This window comes from Pseudorca crassidens, chromosome 11 (genome assembly GCF_039906515.1).
Source record: "Pseudorca crassidens isolate mPseCra1 chromosome 11, mPseCra1.hap1, whole genome shotgun sequence".
Taxonomy (NCBI): Eukaryota; Metazoa; Chordata; class Mammalia; order Artiodactyla; family Delphinidae; genus Pseudorca; species Pseudorca crassidens.
In genome coordinates this window covers 83,357,588-83,375,720 of record NC_090306.1, presented here as the reverse complement: position 1 = coordinate 83,375,720, position 18,133 = coordinate 83,357,588, and the positions used below count along the sequence as shown (strand labels likewise).

At 40.6% G+C, this 18,133-nt stretch overlaps 1 long non-coding RNA gene across 3 annotated transcripts in view; it reads left to right on the top strand.

Moving 5' to 3' along the window:
* The window catches only part of LOC137202994 (uncharacterized), a 615,935-nt gene that overhangs the window by 195,896 nt on the left and 401,906 nt on the right, over nucleotides 1–18,133 (top strand). For all 3 annotated transcript variants that reach the window (XR_010932836.1, XR_010932835.1, XR_010932834.1), the window contains exon 3: nucleotides 9,406–9,481. This is a non-coding gene — a long non-coding RNA (uncharacterized lncRNA). The remainder of the gene's footprint in view (nucleotides 1–9,405; nucleotides 9,482–18,133) is intronic.

Genomic DNA, 18,133 nt, shown 5'->3' with positions numbered 1-18,133 from the left:
TGGTGATCCCATGGGAAATTGTTGCTGAAAAATGGGGATTTTGAATTATAAGAGGTTCTCTGGAATGCTTCCCTCACATAAAATTGAAATGCCTTCTATGCTTATGTGAATTTTTCTGGGGGGTTGCGGACAAGAGCCATAGCTTCCTTTGGATTTTCAGAATTCAAAATTCCTTTAAGGTAAATAACCACTGCCCTAAAATTTCCACAAGGGGACAGGACAGTCCTGATTTGTGTGCTATATCATGGAGTACAAAACATGTTGGAGTTGAAGATGTAGTTCTCAATTTAGCAAGGGGAGTGTTGGAGCATATTGAAACACTGGAGCAAGTATCAGAACAGGTTGCCAACTAGAGAGTCCTCCCTAAAAGGTTTAGAAATACTTACCCATAAGGACTTCTATTGGGATCCCATGTGAATTAACCTTTAGAAATGTCCTCTTCTGTAGGGAGTATTTGATTAGAGCTGTGGTCCCCCTGATTCTATGGTTATTTGGGGGTTAATCCAAAGAGAGAAATACTGGTGTTTAATTTCTACTTTAATTTTGCTGTAACTCCATGTCCATGGTTAAGAATTTAATTATCTACTCCTATGTGTCCTCAACTGGAGCGTCTGATCCTCAGTGCCGTCTTAGTTTTGTTGTGTTACAAAGACTTGCAGTTTAATCCACAAGTGAAATGGTTACTTAAGTTATTCATGGTCTCTTAGAATTTGCTATTTGTTTTTTCTTTGTTCTTTGAGAAACTCAAAATTAGTGAGAGATACCCTGTAGGTAATGTCAACATTTTCCACTCAAACTTGAAAAGTCAGCTGAGATTTAGAGATTACTTAGAAATAGATGGCAATAGATGGGCTCTTTGGGCTGGATCAGAGGAATCCTCATGCACTGCAAACATGTGTTCAAGGTGGCAGAATCAGTGGTCCTAGTCAAGGTATTTTCATACTAGTCTCCTTAGCCAGGTATGTTGTTTTCTACTTTCTGGCATGGATTCTGTACAATTGTCAGATGAGCCATTTATATTCCTCCGCCCAATGCATGCCTATATCTATCTCTGCTTTTGCCTATACTGTATTGTTTTACTTCTTGGGATGGTTCTTCATGTTTATCCCCCAATTCTACCTTTTTTTTTTTTTGCGGTACGTGGGCCAGGACTGCCGTGTCCTCTCCCGTCGTGGAGCACAGGCTCCGGACCCGCAGGCCCAGCGGCCATGGCTCACAGGCCCAGCCGCTCCGCGGCACGTGGGATCTTCCCGGACTGGGGCACGAACCCGTGTCCCCTGCATCAGCAGGCGGACTCTCAACCACTGCGCCACCAGGGAAGCCCCCCCAATTCTACCCATTTTTAAAGTTTCTCCTTAGAAAGCCTGACTAATCCAGTCTAATCCTTTTCATCATGTGTATAATACTTCGTTTGTCTCATCTTGTCTTCCTCTTTGAATTATAGGCAACTCAAGGATGGGATGGTGGCAGAGATTGGCTATTTAACAAGTCCATTCCCTTCTTCTTGGGCATATAGCTAGACCATATTCTCAGCATGCCATGTAGTTAGATGTGGACTGAGTTCTAGCCAAAGGAATATAGGCAGAAGTGATGAGTACTACTTCCAGGTATGACTTATTCAAACACTGTACACATGACATGGTCTTCCATGCTCTTTTCATGTATGCTGTCTGAATGCAGAGGATTGTAGGATTCTAGGAGAAGGTAATATGGAAGAGGCCTAGGTCTCTGAAGTACTATATGGAAATATTTGATCAACCAGAAATAACCACAGTATGCTGTTATAGGGTAAGCAACCAACTTACCAATTTATCATGCATTAAGCACTAGGATCTTGGGGCTTTTGGGATCTGTTGCAGCAGCTAGTATTACACTAACATATATAGGGGTAAATCATTTACTATTTCTCTGTTTCCTTCACAATACCTACAATAATGTAGAGAGAGGATCCATCAATGCTGGCTGCCTCACAAAAATATGACAATTTACTGACCATTGCCTTCCATAACAAGGAGCTGAAGGATGCTCTCTCTTTAGTCTGGAGAGTGGGAAGCAGAAGGGAGATGTTAGCAGTGGATGGCCCGGTCTGAATGTACATAGGGTGGGTAAAGCACATAGATTTGGTGTTCTTCCTTGATCAATGGCATCAAATAAACAAACTGTATTGTTATTGATTATTATATTAAGTAAATATCAGGAAAGGTATTGGTATTGATTATTACATTAGATAAATGTACAGAGTGGTGGTATTATTGATTTTTATATTCAACAAATATAGGTGTGGACAAAACTCATACTCCAGCCAAAATGACTTAAGGTTTTGAGCACAATTCTGGGACAGGGAGTTATTTTATGATGAATGTTATAGAAAATCTGAGAACTTTCCTCATCAAATTTCCATTAAAAAGAAAAGCAATTAGGGACACATATGCATTTGACTATAAACCAGACATAGAGATGGCAGCATTGTTGTCAGCAACAAAGACCCATGGGATCATCAAATACCAAATGTTGAACGCAGCCCTTTTAAGATGTGGGGCTAATTAAAGAAATCAAACTGAGAGACAGAATGCCATTGCAAAGAACAGGAAAATTTTAATTATGTGCAAAATATAAGTAAGTTATCTATAACTGAAGGCCTACAGTTTTGTACTTCTGAGGTTGGATGGACTTAGCTTTATTGTTTGAGAGTTTGGACTAGACTGTACTTGAAGTCAAACTCCTGGACTTGTCCGTTAGGCAAATCAAGAAAGCTCCTCTTTTGTTTAAGCCATTTTTAGATTTTTGAGTTGACTTTCTATTCCTAGCAACCAAAAGCACCCTAACTAATGTAGATCCCCTACACCTAATATAGTCCTGCAATATTATACTCACTCAGTATTTGTTGACTGATTTACTGGGTGCATGAAAATATGACTTTCACCTGCCAAGGTTCATGCTAATTAATGGTTGATCCAGTATGAAAACCCATGTTGGCTGGCACCTAATTTATGACTGGTTCCACAACCCTACCTGATCTGTCCTCTCCTGTCCCGTACCCCATGTGAATACTGCTATCATAGCATTTATTGTATTATGTTCTAATCGTTTATCTGTCATTTCCACTAGACTGAGCTTTTTGAGAACAGAAATGAAAGTTTTCACCTCTGTATTCCTAGGCCCTACTGAACAGAGGCTCAGTGAGTGGAGGATGGATTATCTTCCTGTTCCAGCTGGCGTGAACCAGCCTCAGGTCTCATTTCCAGCTCAGGCCTTTGCACTTGCTGGACTACTTTTTCCTGAACTCCATGTGATTGACTCTTGTCATTTAGATCTCAGCTCTGGTCCTTGCTGATACCCACATCTGATGTTGCTCCATCAGTCAGTGTCTTCACATTGTCGTATTGAATTTTCTTCAAAGCCTTCACAGCTTTGGAAGTTTTCTAATATATTCACATGTTTGCTGTTTGTCTTCCACAACAGCAGGGAACTAATCTGACTGGCTTGTTACTATATGCCAGCACCCAGAAGAGACACTGAATAGATATTTGCAGAACGGACAGACCAGGTACCCATTCTTCTTAGAAAAGATGCCTCTGAATCAGAATAAGGTGAAAGAGAAGCTTAAAATGTACCTAAAAACTCTCTGTGACTAAGGAGATGGCCTTCAGAAAATATTCATTAATTATCTTGCTTCAAATGCAAGAACACTGGAGAAAGGTTAAGCTGATAATGTGTTATAAACAATAACTAAGGTCTTCCGACTCTGAAATCCTTGATTGTTTTATTGCTTATTTTATACATTTCCCTTATTAATATTTGGAAGAGTAATATTTAGGAGGAAAATACATTTTGGGGGGTCACTTCCATAATGCACTTTACCACCCCAGGAAATCCTTTGCTTGGGCTAAGGGCAATCTGACCCAAATGAGTTGCAGATGGTGAATTAACAGTGTGATTTGCATTTTTGAAGGGGTGTGTGTGCAGAGTTTTGTTTATACTGGTTTAGAGTTCTTTGTGTTAAAATTTGCTTATATTTAAAGAAATAAAAGCCAAGATTTTTGTCCTGCTTTTGTCATGGTTGTAGTATAATCCACCATAAAAATCATAGTATAATTTCATTTTTCCCTTGGTTTAATGCCACTAAAGGAGTCAGCTCTAAGTCTGAGGAAACAGATCTACTTCTAAGCATACCTGCATGCAAATGGGCTATGGAGGTGGCTTATCCTTTTACATAATAAATTAGAGAGTTCTTCTTTTCAGTGGAATAGATGTATAGATTAATGTACCAAGACGAGGCATATGGATATGTGGAATCAATGTAAGCCTGGTTAGAAATGACAAAGAGCTTCATGCTCGAGTGCTTTGCAGCCTAATTCAATAAAACAAAATGAAAGGCAAATGCTTGAGGAGCCGAAGAGAGGATCTTTATGAAAATATTAAAACCTTCTTTCAAAGAAAGTCACACATTCTCCTTTGAGTTTGCTTCTAACATTGCAATGTAATGAATGGGCCTCTTTTGTGGGGAAGGAGCTTTGTGATTTTTAACAAAGCTATCAAAAGGAACCATTTTGAGTGTAGAAACCTACTCTTTGGTCTTTAACTGAAAAGTTAAACACACTGAAATAAAACTAGATTTTTTTCCATCAATTTGCAAAACTAAAGTAGAGTTCAAACTGAAATGGCAACAGCGTGAAAAGGTATTTACAGGTCTGCAGCCATCTCTGATTTCATCAATTTGTTTTCCAGTCTTTGTTGTGATTCTGTGTTTCTCATGGATCTCCAGAGACCGTTTTCCAGCTTGAGGAGAGAATATCAATAGCCTGCATGTCCTCCAGGAAGCTTCCCTGTGACAATCACAATGTTTCTACAGATCAGATCTTCTATTTCTTTTAATGACTGTGGTAGAACAACAAAATATTATCCATTTTGGGAAACACGAAAATCAACAAAGCAATAATGTCTGAGTATGGGTATAATTTTGCTCCTATTTTGTGCAGTAAGCTCAAAGGCAAAAAGTAAAACTCAATTGGTGTCTTTTGGGTGTTTCATAAATCCATAATTATATCACATGCATTATAAAAATGAGGCAAAGAGCTAAGTAAATTGAACAGAAAACTTGCAAAGTAGAGGTGATGCACTGCAGTGAAATAAGTACTGGACTTTCTAACTGGATCTGGATGGCTTGGTTTCTGATCTGAGTCTCATCAGGTGACAGGTGGGTCATCTCTGATAAAGTTCCCCCATCTCTAAGGCTGGGTTGATGCCCCATTATTATGCTTTTAAAGATTCTTGAGTTTATCTGACACTGAATTTTCCATATGTATTTATGATTATTTTTCTGTCTCGTATACTGGATTGTGAACATCTTGAGAATGGACTCTGTGTTTTAATTACTTTTGAATTCCCAAGGCCTACCACAGTGTTTTCACATAGTAGGCACTCAAATTTTGTGGTATTAGTTAATTGCTGGTCTTATCAGATGCATATGAAAGTACAAATGTTCCTATTCCAGTGAGGGGTCAGGGACAAAACAGATTTATCTATTGCTGTAATAAACTGAGTTTATTTCCTTTAGAAATTTTGGTAGGCAGAATGGTTCCCCCAAGATCCACGTTCCAATGCTGGAACTTATGAATACGTCACGTAACATGGCAAAAGGGATTTGGCAGGTGTATTTAAGGTTACGGACCTTAAAATAGTAGATCATCCTGGACTATCTGGATGGGCCCAATCTAATCACAAGAGCCCTTAAAAGCAGAGAGCTTTCTCTGACTGGAGGCAGAAGAGATGCAGCAAGAGAAGTCAATGAGATTCCAAGTGTGAGAAGGACTTGGTGTGCTGTTGCTGGCCCTGTGATGTAGAGGGCTATGTGCAGAGAATGGAGACCTCTAGGAACTGAGAGAAGTTTCTTGCTGACAGTCTGCAAGAAAAACTCTGGCCCTACCTCCACAAGGAACTGAATTCCACCAACAATGGGAATGCATCTGGAAGCAGATTCTTCCCCAGAGCCTCCAGATCAGAGCTCAGGTTGGACTATACCTTGATTTCAGCCTGTGAGACCAGTAGCTGAGAAACCATGTCTCGTCTACCCAGACTTCTGACCTACAGAACTGTGAAATAACAAACTTGTGTTGTTATGTATCACTGAATTAGTGGTAATTGGTTACAGCAGCCAATAGAAAACAAATATAGAAGTTAATTTGCCAGTTTCAAAAGATCAGATTTTGGAAACGTATCATAAAGTTGGAATAGTCTGGGTCTGCAACAAATGATATAAATCGATGTTGGATTCCTTGGAATGGTGACAGCAGCAGTGGTGGGATTACAGTATTAGCTACTGCCACCAAACCAACCAAATCCAGTGCACGTTAGTCCATGGGCCCCCGGGAACTTAATTTCTTCTGGATTTGAAACTGGTTGCAAGTTAGATTGGATAGGGTAGGGAAGAGCAGGAAAGGTTGGAGAATTAGCCAAAGCTGTTTTAGAAATCATTTTCCTTCAGAATTATGAAGATGTTTCTCCCCAGTCTACTAACTTCTAGAGTTCCTTTTGAGAGATCTAATGTTCTGATTTCTCATTCTTTGTACATGTTTTCTTTGTCCTCTCTGAAGTTTTTTGGATTGTCTCTTTATCCCTGATATTCTGAAATTAATAATGTACTTTGGAGTTGTTTTTGTTGTTCATTGTGTTGGACACTCAATAGGCCCTTTCATTTTTTTCAGTTCTGAGAAATTTTCTTGTATCATTTCTTTGGTAATTTTTCTCTCCTCCGTTTTCTCTTTTTTTTCCCCTTTCCTTTGTAAAACTCCTATTAATAAGATATTGGAATCCTAGATTGATTATATAGTTTTCTTAGTTTTTCTTATGTATTTTCTAATTTCAACTTTAACTTCTGATTTTTCTATTTAAGATTTTAAATTAAAAAAAATAAAAGATTCTTTTTTTTAAAAAAATAGCATTCTGCACTTGTTTCTTGGATGCAGTATTTTTTCTTATTTCTCTGAAGATATTTTAGTTTCTTTTTGATTTTTCTGAATTCCATTTTTCCAATTTGTTTTGGTTCCTCTTTTTCACCTTAGAGACTTTCCTCAAATATATGGTGTCCTAGGCTCTCTGTTCATATGCAATTGTAATGTTCTAAGGAGTTGAATAAGGCTTTGGGTGCTTGGTGGACCAGGTTGGCTGGTGACTTGGATCAGGCAGGACGTGTAGGTCTTTTCTCTGTGGTTCTTCAACTGCTCTAAAGATGAATACTCCAATTTACTGTTGCAGCTGTACATCTGAATGAGGGCTTTCTGGAAACCATGACTAGGGGATGATGATCCCCTATACAGTGGTTAATAATCGGTTGCTGAAATCAGACTGTCTGGTTTCAAAGTTCTGCTTTGTTACTTGTGACTTCCTTGCACTTGTTTGACCTGTTCCATCATCTGTAAAATGAGGGCACTAGTAATACCTACTTTATAGGGTACAGGTTTCCCCTGCTATCTGAAATCAGAGCATTCCTATGAAGGCTTCCATAAGCTGAAATGGCATAAAGAGAAGAAGCAATTACCGTAGGAAACATTTTGCTTAAAGGGCGCAAAATAAACCGAGGTAAAGCACAGATGCTCACAGACACAGTTCAAAGCTGTGGTGGCTTGATGCTGAGATGCTGAGTGTGGTTCCTGGGGAAGGAGCTTGGTGGGGCCGCTCTCACTGCTTGGGTTGCCAGCTGCCTCTGCAGTGGTTCACTGCAAGTGGTTTGAGGCAGTTGAATGCTATTTTCACTTTTCATCTTTTTTTTTTTTTTGTAAAAGTGAAAATCCTCTTTGATTTCTCTCAGTTAGCAAAAACCGATACTAAGGTAGGCCTTTCATAAGTGGAGTGGTGTAAAGCAAACTTTTGAAAAGTGGAGTATACCTGTAGTTTTTAGGATTAAGTGAATCAAGGCCTATAACCTGCTTGTGGTGTTTTAAACATCATGAGTGTTCATTAAATAGTTACATCTATTTTAACTATCATCACTGTCATCATTATTAATTCAGTATAATTCCCCCATTGCGCCCCATCCCTCCCTCTGTTGCATTAGCATGGAGTTTCTCCCGTTCAGTGTTTCTAGAGTGGAAACCCTCCCACCTTCTGCCAAAGTGGAGGATAAACCATCTCTTGGCTAAGTAGATTTGGGAAGGTGACCTAAGAGATTTATTGGCTCCTTATCCTGACTTTCATCCAATCCTCTGGATCTTCATTTCCATCCTTCAACCCTTCAGAGGTACCTGGTATCACCAATTCCCAGGGCTTTCTGCGGTTTAGAGGCACAAGTAGGTTTTCTTGCCACTTAGTTTCCAGATTTCTCTGGCTGCTAAGTTGATGACCACCACTTATCCACTACCCTGTGGTCTCCTGTCCACTATGTATTTCCTCTCCTGTTCTCTTTTGCCCAGTTGGGTTTACACTTTTTGTATTCCTTTACTGATAGTCTAGTTGGGATTGAGGAGGGAATGAAAATCACCTTATGTATCCAACTGGCCATGTTAACTACAAGGCCACTGACTTCATTTCTTCATCTATGAAATAAAAGATTACAATGGTTACATTTTTTAGGTCTTTTCCCCTACTAAAGCTCTTTGCTCCTGCATATGGTTTAGATTTAATGTAATTCCCAGCTGATCACAGCTAGTTTTCCTATCACTTATCTCACACTCAGAATAGTAGTGATTATTTTTGCTTTTGTTGTTTTGAATCTCTTTGAGCAAGAGACCTGCAGTGTAGCAAATTATATCTTGTGTACAAATTAGAGTAAACTGAAAAACACAGGTGACTTTTGTTCCCTTCTGCATCACAAAGGCCTTTTCAATACACCTGATTTATTGTAAAGGGAATTCCACAGGCAGGTGTGAACTACAGAGATGCTGCTGATTGTAATTTGGGTGCTGTAAGATTTATCATGCTGTGCTATTTGGCAAGCAAGTAGGAAGCCTTTAAACTTTCTGCTCTTCCAAAAAAAAATCCTAAAAGAAGATGATACAAAAATTTAAAATGGAAAGAAGTTTCCTTTCTATGGAGATTCACAGAGAGTGTTCTGATAAGTCAATAAAAGTTCTGTTTTGTTTAAGATAGTTTAGGTCAGATTTTTGTCACTTGCATCTAGAAGAGTCTTTAATTTATCGAGGGCAGTGGAGATGAAAAGGGTGTTCTGTCTTTGTGGATCTCTACTACATGGCCTGACACTTTGCATTTCCAGCCTCAGTGTCTCTCACAGTTTGCTGTGGTCCCTAGCATTAATGACTAGCTCTTGTGTGTTCTAGCTTGGTATCCAGGAGAGAAATTTCTGCAAGATAATGAATATTTCTAAGAGGGTGGGTTGTATTGTATTTGAAATAAATAACAGCTTCCTAGAGTTTGGTGTAACCTATTGCATGTGGTTTCTGTTTGTTTCAGTGTCATGGCATCAGGAATGGCATCAGAACATCCTTCTGAAAAGTTCCAATTAAAATAGGAATCCTAAATAATCCAGGTAAGGAAGACATGGACAATTTTTATCTCTAATACTCCCAATAACTTTGGACACAAAATACAATGAAAGGTTTGTGGAAAAAGAGATTAATACATCAATATTGACAATTTTGGGTTAATCAGTGACCCAATCTTCAAAACATTCCTTTCATTTGGAATTAGTTTCCCAGTCAAAATTATTCTCATTGCATTCAGAATGACATTTTTTAAATGATAGTATATATGGCATATACTGTTGGTTGACTACCCAGTAGACACTCCTTCCTTTATCCTTGCTAAGAGAACTCCACTTATGTTCAGGCAAGGAGTGACCATGTTCTTCAGGGACTTTGGGTTCTTTTGGGACTCTGGTGTCCCAACTCCAAGAGCTGAATCCAGGTTAGTCTTAGGCAGTAGTGGCTATTCCATTTCCCTTGCATTGGTTTAGGACTGAGCAGGTAATGTTGTTTTGGCTAGTGAAATGTGAGCTAAAGTCTATGGAGTGGCTTCTGGGAAGGTTACCTTTGTTCCTGATGAAGGGCCCAGAGAAGGGCTTTGTTGTGTGGAGTGTGATGTTTCATGTGGCTTCAGCTATTCTGCAGTTATGAGAAGATGTTCTGAAGGACCTCACTGAGGATGGCAGAGTAGAAAGTTGTAAAGAACCTGGATATCGATAATGTTGCCAAGTTGGAAAATTGATTAGCCCTGGGACGACCTCATCCTTGAACTTTTTATTCTGTGAAATAATAATTTCTTTATCATTTAAGCCACTTTGAGTTGGTTTTTCAGTTATTCATAGCCGAAGTAATCCTAACTGATATAATAATAAGTATATAGATTTAATGCTTTAATTCTTTTGGCTAAAGCTTTTGTTCTACACTTCTTCCATATGTGAGACAAGTATGATTAAAAAATAAAAATAGATAAAAGAATTGCAGATCTTAAAGAATTACAGAATGTTAGTACTGAACAGGATATTAGTAAATTATTCAAAACATTTGTTGAGATCACTAGATACTACATACAGAAGAGAATAAGACAGACACTGTCCATGTTCTTTTGGAACTTATAGTCTAGTGGGTCTTAGAGAGTATTTGGTCTAATCTCATTACACAGAAACGGACAATTTTTATATCTCTCAGTGTTGGCATAATTCTTTTTGTCACTTAATAAAGGAGGCTAGTTCTTATTAGAGAAAAGACTATAAATTTGTGGTTCTTTTTGCTTTTAACATACAGCCAACTCTTTTGCTCCTCTGAGTAACTAAAGTTTGGGTCTAGAGCTGAGTTTGGATATAAGGGTTGGAGAGAACTGAATTTCTGTGTATAACAAAGTGAAAGAATTTGGAATTACTTGGATAATTGTGTGTGCGTGTGTGTGTGTGCGTGTGCGTGTGTGTGTGTGTGTGCGTGCATACTCACAGCAGCAGCAAGATGGTAAACGACTGGGTGCTAACTGGAGTAGGGAGCCCAGTGTGAAATCCCCTGTGTCATGGTGGCCAAAGGGACTTATAAGATGAGATGACTAATATGTAGTTTTAAGTTACTTGCTGTGGCATGCAGGAATGTAACTCTTTGGCAGTGACCTAGAAAACTTCAGCGAAAGTTTTGCTACACATCACAGGCTTTGTTCCCTTGTTGCTTGAGTGGGGAATCAGGGAGATGAAGGACTGACCTCCAGGCACAGAGCAGAGAACAAGAATTCAGCAGAGGCAGGAAATGAGAGAGAATTCAGCAGGGGTAGGAAAATGTACCTCATTCCCCCATCTTCCGCTCCTTGGGAATTTTGCAGGCATCTTGAAGAGGGCTCTGGACTTAATCACTGGATATGGAATGGGATCTGACTGCTTTAACTTACATCTTAAGGGACATCCGGATTAGAGCTGTACCCTGCTGGTGGCTGCAGGACTTATCATAATAGTAATTACTCAGTTACTGAGAATTGCTTCCCCCTGTAGACAATAAACTCCTTGAGGGCAGGGACCAGGTCTGTTTTATCAATAAGTTCATACTGGGTTGTGTGTAGCCCATAAAATAAGTATTCAATTAATATTTGTTAAACAGTTCCCTCCTGATAGGGAAATGAATATTATTTAAACGTTCATAGCCTTTCCCCTCCTCAGTTTGCTGAGGAGAAGCAGTTTCCACCTCCTCCTGCTTCCCCTTCCTTGTGTCTTACCAGGTGGGCTCCTGGGCCAGTCACTTACTGATTGTGGAAGAAGGTGGGAGAGGCCAGCCAGGTTTATACTGGAAATATCAGAGATCTACTGACAAGAGAAAAGTATTACCTACAGACACAGGGAAGGGAGACAGAAGAAATCTTGTGGGAGTTTGAGAGATTTTGGAGAAGAGAGTTTCTGGGGGCAGGTGCAATGCATACAGATGCACGCACAAATAATATATTTATGTAGATAAAAAGTGACAGAAAAGCTGGTTTCAGTCAGTTTTGCTGTGTGTTGTGAGAGGGATCTCTTTGGAGAATTTTTAATAGATTTCCATATAGATAGAAATTTCTTCTTGGTTATTTCTGAGTATATTTCTTTGACTGAGATTCCAGGCTAAGGCTGACTTCTAGGTGAGAAAAGGCCATCCTTGCTTTATGTGGTTTACAACCTTGTGCAGTAAACTGAGTTTTACACTTTGGTATCCTCCACGGTGCTCCCAAGCACTCAATAGGGACACCAAGTATTTGTTGCACAGTATGGAAACAGTGATAACCTAAGGGATTTTATGCCACTCAATCTTATAGCTTCTAAAAATGGGCAGAATTAGGACCAAGGACTAAAATGAGGGCCATTCTTACATTTTGTTCCTTTCTTGAGTAGATTTAAAGAATGGTGTTACAAAATGCATTGTGAGAGAAGGACATTCCATTTTGGGACTCTTCTAGAAATATGCATGGGAGTCATTTAGACTAATCTTATTTTCCATTTGAGTTAATCTGTGGAAAGCAAGTCCCTCCTTGTTACCAACCAGATCCTTCTAAGGATTTTAAAATATTCAGATTGGATTTTTTCCAAACCCCCAAGACTCACAGAAAAGGCACATACTAGGCCCCACTCTAAGTTATGAATCCCTGCTGGAACTCAGTTAAAACAAGGGCATTCCTCCTTGTTCAAAAACACATCCCTGTGGTCTCTGTTGCAGCTGAGTTAACTGGGTTTAATGTAAATGGAATCTTAGATTAAAAATTTCATTTCTGAGAGGCTGTGTTTCATTCCCTGGCTAGGAGAGAAGACTCTTCTCTCAATCTGGTCATAGGTGGGGACTTCCTAAGAGAAGCAGGGGTCCTAGAGTTTGCAAATGTTGTATAGCTCAGTGAGGAGTTCAGGGGGGGGCCCTGCTGTGTTCTTACAGAGCTGCCCAGACACTTTCAGAGGACCAGATGCTCCAGTCCATGAACAACACATGGTGGGCACCCCTATGAGAGGTCCAGTCCTCTTCCTTAGCTACCTGTTTCTATCTCCCTTACTCTTGCACTGCTAGGAGGCTAACATGAAACAATGTCTGCAGCCATGTTAAAGTAGAAGGAGGATGCAACTCTTTCTTTTTGCTCTTGAAGGTATTTTAAAAACCCTAGGCCTAATGCTACATGTCAGGAAGCACACACTCTGACATCTCTCACAAATACCGCTGGGAAGAGGTGTTATGCCCAACAGTGATCTGACAGGAGATGTGATCTCTTTGGAAGCTTCCAGACCCTGCTCTCCTCACAGAGCTGAGATGTTGAGTGTCAAGCAGATGAGCTTGACAGGTTATTCAGAAGAACAAAACCACAACAAACTGGCTGGAACCCTTGATGTCTGGGAGAAGTTCACTGCGTTTGCATCAGCCAGAGGCTGCCTGCCCACGTTCTTGTCTGCCTAAAAGGAAAGAAAGGAAGAACTCATGATTCCAAGTGAATGGCTTAATGCTAGAGGCTGCTTGGGAGTATGAGAAGCCCAGAAAAAACAAGGAACTAAAATGCATGGGTATGCGTTTGGAGAAGTGTTTATACTGCCCCAGCATGGAAAGTATCTGCTGCAAGCCTAATGATGTGGTTTGGGGTTGTGTCTTCAGTGTGAAGCTGTGACAAAGCTCATCACATGTGGTCTCCAGCCCGGGCACGCATGGGAATGTGGGGACTTGGGGTTATGGGCTTCCAGTAGGCAGCCAGGGTTTGCAGAGTGGGGAGTGGAATACTTAGACAAATGCCTATTGTCAGAGAGTCAGAAGTCCTATGAAGAATCTGAAGTTGTACAAACCAGACTCCTTTTTAAAACTTAAAAATATTCCATGCACGCTCACACACACACACACACACGAGCACACCTCCCCCAGGGGCAGTGCGTCTTTAGTTATTTGCTTTCCTTCTACTCAAGAAGGGGAGAGAATACCATGTAGGTGGGATGAATCAAATGGGATTATTTTAAAATGTATCCCCCCTCCCCATTCTACAGTGGATTGAGGAGGATTATGTGCAGCTTTCATGAAATGTCTTATGCTTCTTTCTGGGAAAGGAACTGTAAATGTCATGTCATCGGTCTCTGCGATAACAGCTCACACAGGTACGGGCAGACCTGGCAAGGAGGGAAGAGTGTGGCCGGCCCATGCACCAGCAGTACCTGCAGTTAACGGAGACCAAGGCCCTAGCAGCCCAGTGCAGCCAGCGGATGGAGCGGTGAAGACAATTAGAGATGGAGAAGGGGTGGGGGATCTGGAGACGCTACGAACTGCCCTGTAGAGGGTGTGGCACAGCAGAAGCAGCAGCCCTCTCACTTCTCCAAGCCAAACCCCAGGTGCCTTGTATGCACTGGGTTAACAGAGCTTCTCAAACCTTGATGTGCAGGCGAGCCATGAAGTTTCCTGTTCGGTAGGTCAGGGGATAACGGCTTGAAATGCTACATTTCTAAGAAGCTCCCGGGTGATGCTGATGCCTCTGGCCCAGGCACCATGCTCTGATTAGCAAAGTTTTAAGGGAATCTCAGGTCATAGGTGTGGTCTCAGGTAGCACAGATTCAGTAGGAAGGAGAATCAAATTATGTACAAAGATATACAAATGCATTCAACTTTAACCTCATTAGTGTTAGGAGGAAATTATCCAGGTAACTCCTAATCTTTTGGATTTGGAATGCCTTGTATGATGGAAAAAAACACTTTCTATAGCTGACAGCTTAGGTGGGGCTGTTCAGGTCTGTGTTAAGATGGCTTAGCAATTCTTGAGCACACACGAGCTGAGGGAAGCAGCATGCTGAGCGGCAGCGGGAGGTGAGCTTGGCATGCACACTGGCCAAGGATGACCTATAAAGTGTATAGTCCACGCTTTCATAGTTGGGTTTTGCAATGGCTACTTCTCTGGTTGAGCTAGAGAAGGGAAGTTAGCAAAGGGCTCTTAAGGTTCCCTGCACTACCCCTGCCACCTCCAGCCTTCTCCTAGTTTCCCAAAAGGAAGGAAATCGAGTAAGTGGGAAGAAATGGAAAATGACAAGAGAATGGAAGTCAAGAGATTGTTTGGGTTTCTATTTTTATTTTTCATTTTTGGAAGGAGAGAAAAATAAACTGCCTAAGATGAATCAAGGAGAAAAACATTAAAAAACAAACAAACAAAAAAGAGATGAGTGATGAAGAGAGGAAGGAAATTTCCTTGGTAGATAAAACAGATTTGCCAAATATATTACATTCATTAAGATTTTCTCTGCTTATAATGTGTGCTTTTCGGAGGCTTTTCTTAGCATTAACGGACGCTCTGGGAGAGGAGAAAGTTGGCAGAGAGAAGCCTAGCAAATATATAAATAAGCTTTGGAGCTTTCAGAAGTTTCATTTCCCACAATAGAACGTTCTCCAGGCTAGGCAAACTTTTTCCTACTTAAACAAATGCTTTGAAAGACAAAGATTTCATATTGTCAGTGGAACATTCAGACTAATAATTGCCTCTGTTCTCTCTGCCTTGAAGTCTCAAAAGCCTGCAGATTTATGATTCACTTTTGGCAATAAGCTCCTTCAAATAAATATTACTTTCCCAGGCTGCAAATTGAGTTTCTGAAACACACAGAGATCAACTTCACTAAGATTAAGAACTAAGTTTTCTTGGTGTGTATGTATATATGATTAAAAAACACCGTGTTTGCTTTTTTCCCCTCTTCTTTGGGAAAATTGATTACAAAACTTTACTTTTAGAAATCGTTGTTTTCAGTAGTTGATTTACTGCCAGTGAGATTTTGTAGAACCTTTTGTTGGGGAGCAGGGAGTGGAGATAGGAAGGGGATGGAAGGCAGTTTGACCTTTCTCTTAGGGTTGTGGACTCAGAAATTTTATACAACCTAAGGTTGAGGATTTAAACCAGTTTACTTTGTAGTTGGCACAAGATAATTCCAAGTCTTAAAGCAAAAAAAAAAAAAAAATACAGGTGAGGATAGATGTTAAGAAATACACTGAGGGCAGTAGACCCCAAGTGTTGGAACTGAGACACTTTCAGAGCAACCAGCCATCTATCGAGGCTGTTGGATTGTTAGTGCCAACTCAGTGAATGTTACTGGGTTCCTTCAGTATGCCCGTAGGGGCACCAAGGGAGATGAGTCGTGGTGTTGATACCCACATAAATACTTCTAAGTTGAGGATAAGACAGAGGAAAACAATAAGCTGCAGGAGTGCAAAAGATGCCCAGCCTGGGGTGTGGGGGAGGATGTCACATCCCCAAAGTCCGGCCTCACTTTGGGCTATGACAGTCACCTAGGTCCTTGTCCACATGCATTAAGCAGGTAGAAGGCAACCAGGCCTCTTTCAATAGGCCTATGACACCATTTCCCTTGGCCTGATTCCACGACACTGCTCCAATTCTGTCTGGATTCCACTCTGTTCCTGCCTCGGTTTGAGTTCTGTGTGGGAATTCCTGCCTTAATGATCCTTTATGGAAAACTTAATAAGTGCCAGGCATCATGGTGCTATTTTTTATTTATTATTTTCCTGACACAGCTATTATTGCCTCATTATAGATGAGGAAACAGGTTTACAAAATTTAACTAACTTGCTTAAGGTCACAGAAACTAATAGGAGCTAGAACATGGATTTCTATTCAAGTCTGACTACAAAGCCTATAATTTCAACCATTATTTATTATGTAACAACAACAGCAGCAGTGGCAGCCGTTAACATTTGTTAAACACTTAACTATGTGCTAGGCACATAGTTCCTATTATTATTTCATTTAATCCTCACATGAATCTTAGGAGGGTATCAGTGTTATTATTCCCATTTTGCAAATGAGGGAACTGAGGCTCATCTGTGACTAACTTGTCAAAGGTCACACAGCTGGTAAGGGATGGAACCTAGATCCAAGCTCAGGTAGGCTCCTGGCTCCAGAGCCTGCAGCCTTAACCACTATGCCCTACCACCTATATGCCAAGATCCTACATTGGTTTGTGCCCTTCTTTAGGTTCTGGACACAGACTGTGGCTCTCCTGCTTGGACTTCTCAACTTGCCTGCTTGCTTTGGGATGCCATACCTGTCATCATGTCCACTCTTTTAGTCTAAGTGTGCCTTTCTGTTTCTTCTCTGTTCCCTAAAGTTTTACTGAGCACCTATGGGGCCCAGGCACTGTACTGGGCAATTGGGTGGTGCAGATCAATACCCAGAGTACTTATTTAGAGGAATAATGGACCCTGTTCTGAAGCTAGTTAAAATCCAGTGAGGAGGCAGATTAGTCAGCACAGTATTCCAGTACCAAGTAACAAGTGGTGTGAGAGAGGAAAGCATGACTGCTCAGGTAGCCTCGAAGAGGAATCTAGCTCTGGGTGAGGCAAGAACACAGAAAGGGCATTATTTAAGAATTATCTTTATAAAGCAGGAATTCACAAGACAAAGGAGGGAGGGGAAAATAGATCTTACTTTAAGTCCTTTTTTTTTTTAACCTTCTCACACATAGGGTTGGAAAAGTTGGAGGCTTGTTTGTACTTCAGGAATCAACCATGCATAAAAGACTGCATCATAATAATAACTGGCATTTGTGAAGAACCTTCAAGAGGCCAGGCAAATTTCTGAATCCTTACATGCATTATCTAGTCTAATCCTCACACTATGACATAGATGTTATTATCGCTCCTAGGTTCCACATAAGATTCACGGGTGCCTGGGGAAGGTGAAAGATTCCTTTTGCATCCAGTTTGTTTTGGTTTCATGAAAGAGATGGAGACATTTCTAAAACATTGTCTATAGACCACCTACATCTGACCAACTAGGGGGCTTGTTCAAAATGGAGGTGCCAGGCCCAGAACTACAAAATCAGAGTCCCTTCTCCATGCTCTGCCGGTGCAGAAGATAGCTGAGAACACTGGACCGTCCCCTAGCTGGTGTGCACTGAACATGTGGGACAGGTTTGTTCCCTGTAGAACATCTTTGTAATCTCATTGGTCATGTATTAAAAGAACCGTGAGTTCAAGAGGGGCTGCTATTTACCCAGGAGATGGAATTTCCACTCCCCTTTAGGCTTCCGTTTACGGATATGTTCCAAGAAGATATTATGTTTTTTGCAGCCCTACTTTTCAGAAAATGAGGCCGTCCCTTTCAAAAGATGCTAAGGGTATATTGATCTTTTAATAAGAAAGCCGGCTCATGGGATGCTCTGTTAGTGATTTTCTTCTTCAGCTCACGCCTGGCGCTGGTGACTGTGGCAAGAGACTGGAACGTTCTAACATGAAGG